Here is a 4,385-nt window from a genome sequence, read left to right on the forward strand (position 1 = left end):
GGATGCTTCACATCACAGAGGTGCAGCCGACCAATCTGCAGTACCGTGTGATGCTGTCATGTTGATATGGGCCAAAATCCCAAAGCAATGTTTCCCACATTTTTGAATCTATGTCACAAAGAATTAGGCTCATTCTCAAAGCAAAGGTACTAGCAAAGTAGCCAGTGAGTGTATCTTTTTATTCATTTACCCTCATCAATAGAGTTGCTGTTGCATCTGATCAACAACTCCTGGTTGATGATATTTTCAACAAACTTATTATTTAATCATCAGTATGTCAAGTTAAAGCAGACAGGCTCTAGCTGATGAGACTGTAATATTCAACCTTCCTGAAAATTTGAATTAATCTTACATGACTTAACTATGACCTTCAGAATGCAAAGAGGCAGAGCTTAAAAAAAAACCATAGCACCCAGTATCAAATATTTAAATTTACTGCATACACATAGTGAGTTCTGTCACTAAATGTTCCTCTCTTTGTAAACTAGTTGATATGCAATCAATATTTTAGTCAGATATCAGTTTTTCATTATATGATAATATAGACGTGTGTGATAGAGCAACTGGGTTTACCAATGAGGCAAAAAGATTCTTTTATCTTCAGCACAGACTCTGTCTCTGTGTTTTTTTCTCTAACCTGGTCTCAGATCCTACACACTCATATTGCCTAAAGACATACGGTACATTTTATCCCCAAATGCATTACCACTACAATTGCATTGGTGAGCTCTCCACAAAAGAATAATACCATAAAATACATTGACATAATTTAATTTTCTCCTAACATTCACGTGTTTCTCTGAATTTTTCAGAGAGAATAGCAGGTGAGAGTTACAAATGTGGGCACAAATAAAAGGCTGGAACACGTAACTTAATTAAAAGTCTTGAAAATGTCATTCTGTGTCTTTATTAATAAAAGAAGGTTTATAATTAAGAGCCCTGATTGAATTCTGCCCTTGTCCTGAAGACGGCGTACTGAATTTAAAACATTTGCCAATTTTACTGCAAAATATAACTAGAAAAAATTGCATTTCCTGCGAAAATGCAGTGTGGATGCTGTAAAGCTGAAGCTGTCTGCTGAAGATAGTTGAAAATAGCTGAAGAAGCTGAAGAAATCAAAGTCAGTTTTTAAAAAGTTGTTGAAATTTTAATAACTTTGCAGAACGACATCAAGTTAACAAAAATGCAATAACTTAGCAGAAATGCAATAACTTAGAAGAAACATAACAATTCAGCAGAAACGTTGTAGTTTACCAGAAGCTACAACTTAGCAGAAATGTAATAATTTAGAATAACATAACTTAGCAGAAATGATATAATTTAGTAGAAAATTAATAACTTGGCAGAAATATTACAACTTATCAGAACTGCTATAATTTTGCAGAAATGTAATTATTAGGAAAAAACTGTAAACAGATAAAAGCTGAAAATGATGAAGTAACCTCAAAGTTACTTGTTTAACTGTGAAAAATGACCAGAAACATTAGAAAAGGAAGAAAACCAATTCAATTAAATTTATATAGCGCCAATTCACAACAAAAGAGGCGCTTCATAGATACAGAGAAAAACCCAACAATCATATGACCCCCTATGAGCAAGCACTTTGGCGACAGTGGGAAGGAAAAACTCCCTTTTAACAGGAAGAAACCTCCAGCAGAACCAGGCTCAGGGAGGGGCGGCCATCTGCTGCGACCGGTTGGGGTGAGAGAAGGAAGACAGGAATACCAGCCAGCAGATAAACTGATGTGAAACAAAACCAAGGTAAAATTGCAGAATTTACACAGTTGGTGAAATGTAAAAATGGCAACAAAAAACCCCCAAACAAACAAACAAAAAAAAAAAACAAACAACATTTAGTTAATAAATGCACAAGATGATTTGATGATAAATATGGTACCAATCTACAAAATACTGTCGAAATGAAGTCCACATTGTGATATATTTCAGGTGTGGAGAGTCACACAGCTAAACAATCGATGTGCATATTTAAAGAATCAAATAAAGAACATTGTTGTGGAATAAATTACAGTGAATAATAATCACTGCCCTGCATTAGAGAGTGACTTATGATGAGGTATTAATTGGCTTAACTTTACCTCTAACAGCTTTTCACATAGTGCTGTGACCAGGGTGAAATCCATCATAAAGTAACTGTAAACAGTAGAACCATTAGCATGAATGTTATGGTTCTACTCTGATCAAAACTCAAGTCAGCTGTTTGACCTGATATAAAATGATAAAGAGGAACACATATAAATGGATGTGACCTTTATGAACTTTTCAAAATGACTTTATATGTCTGACCCATTATCTATATATATTAGAGCAGCGGTCCCCAACCCCCGGGCCTCGGACCGGTACCGGTCCGTGAGTCGTTTGGTACCGGGCCGCGAGAGTTGAGGCTCAGGTGTGAAATGTATAGTTTTCAGGGTTTTTATCGGTTTTCAGCGTTATTTTGTTATCGTTTTTATCGTTTACTCGGTTTTCCTGGGTCTTTTCACGTGTGTTATGAATAAATTTTCTTTTTTTCGGTACCGGTACTAGTTTTATTTTGTTGTATTTATCCGCGACACCTTAAAGGCCGGTCCATGAAAATATTGTCGGGCATAAACCGGTCCATGGCGCAAAAAAGGTTGGGGACCGCTGTATTAGAGCAGATGTGGAAAACCACTGTTAGACCTACTCTATACTAATGTAGTTACTGACACCCCATACTAAGGCAGGATTCATACAAACACACATTATTTATTCTCTTAAACACTTTCTTTTTTCACATTTTGAGATTGTGTAATTTCTAAAAAGAATACATGTAATGGTTCAATAGATATAGTTATTTAAATGTCCATAATAATCACATGATCATTTTTGTACATCCTACAATCCAGGATTTAGAGCTGTGTGTCTGTATGAATTCAGCTTGCTATACTTATAGACTTAGATATATTAATCCACTATTTACCCAAACAAGTTACATTGTTTGGGTAAATAGATTGGGTTTGTTCTACAAAATAATTATTCAACAATAAAAAAAACACAAAAAAAATCTGCACATTAATCCAGAGTTCAGTTTCATATGTCTGATATTGTTTGTTAAATCTGGTGACACAAACACAGTCAATAATTCATTGCTAGTGTGACATGTGGTCCTTTTTGCCTTTGACCAATGATATGCTGGTTACTTGGACCAGTTTAGTATTTGCTGTCACAGAGGAATGTTAACCATAAATCCAAAAGACAAAACTGAAAAAAATATGTTAATTGCAAACATGTTTTTGCTTAGTAAAAGGATTGAAATTACATGGAAACTGTCACCTTAAAGCCTCATTGTAAATATCATCACAAACAGATGTTTTCCACACAGTTAACAAAGCTCCACCACATCCGATCACTGCACATAAATCTAAAAGAAAACAAAAACAAATAAAAAAAATAAAATTAACACAAGGGAAGACTTTTGATTTAATAACTAAGCTTAAAATAAGTGTTACCTTTGAATATTTGTGGGAAAAATCTGATGCTACCCCAAGAATACAAAGCCACACTGGAAACGATGACAGGCTTGCAGCCCTCTGTCTTCCTGGAGTGAGGTGCCTGATCAGTAGCAGTGAGTTGACAGAAGTTGGTGTCTGTAAGAGTGGCCAAACACTGATACTCTGTCCACTTGAGTAGAGTCTAAGAAGCTGGAATGCAGGCACACTGGACGAGCTTGTTCTAAAAAATACAGAAAAAGGAACATTTTATTTGTGTTAAGGCCTAAAAACTACAAATAAGTTATACAATGAACAATGTTGAAATACCTTATAGGTGCTGCAGGCCACATAACCAGAATCCAGAGCAATCTCACACTCACATGATGGTGAGGAAAGACATGAGCTCTGCAATGAGGTTTGAATGTCCCAGTTGGGACACTGAAGAACTCAGAAGACAGCAATACCTGCACAGAGAGACAGAGTAGAAAAAGCATAGATTTGTAATCCATAATGTCAATTAAAACTCAAAAAGTGTCAACAAGTATAATCATTTGAGTGTGGAATTATTTATGCACTAAACAGGATTTTAATTAATTAATTGAATTAAAAACACTGACATTTTTTATCAAAGATAAAGAATCATACCTCTCTCTGCTCTGAGGATCACTGAGCATCTCTGACAGGAAATACAGTTTCCTCAGTAGGAGTCATCATTGATGGTCTCAGAGGTTGTAGTGTGGCAGCATGGATGATGGTCTCCAGATCAGGCAGGAGGTCAGGTGATGGGTGTGTCATCTTCTCCATTGAAGACATACTGGTATGGCAGTTCATAACACAGCAGTCTCTGTGTGGCATGTAGTTATCTGTGCAGTCCAGCACTGATGGATCAGGTTTGGCTCAGCAGTTCATGTGTTT

At 36.0% G+C, this 4,385-nt stretch overlaps 1 long non-coding RNA gene across 2 annotated transcripts; it reads right to left on the reverse strand.

The window, feature by feature from the left end:
- Positions 1-2,549: 2,549 nt before the first annotated feature.
- On the reverse strand, positions 2,550-4,380 carry LOC121814959. 2 transcript variants are annotated; one of them, XR_006054686.1, is made up of 3 exons: positions 3,798-4,374; positions 3,489-3,711; positions 2,550-3,400 (listed from the first exon to the last, which is right to left on the reverse strand). It is a non-coding gene; the product is annotated as an uncharacterized LOC121814959 (long non-coding RNA). The 2 variants fall into 2 exon arrangements; XR_006054685.1 differs by lacking the exon at positions 2,550-3,400 and having other exon boundaries at positions 3,672-3,711; positions 3,798-3,934; positions 4,116-4,380.
- Positions 4,381-4,385: the final 5 nt, after the last annotated feature.

This window comes from Haplochromis burtoni, unplaced genomic scaffold (genome assembly GCF_018398535.1).
Source record: "Haplochromis burtoni strain Fernald_Lab_line unplaced genomic scaffold, NCSU_Asbu1 Contig_109, whole genome shotgun sequence".
In the NCBI taxonomy this organism is placed as follows: domain Eukaryota; kingdom Metazoa; phylum Chordata; class Actinopteri; order Cichliformes; family Cichlidae; genus Haplochromis; species Haplochromis burtoni.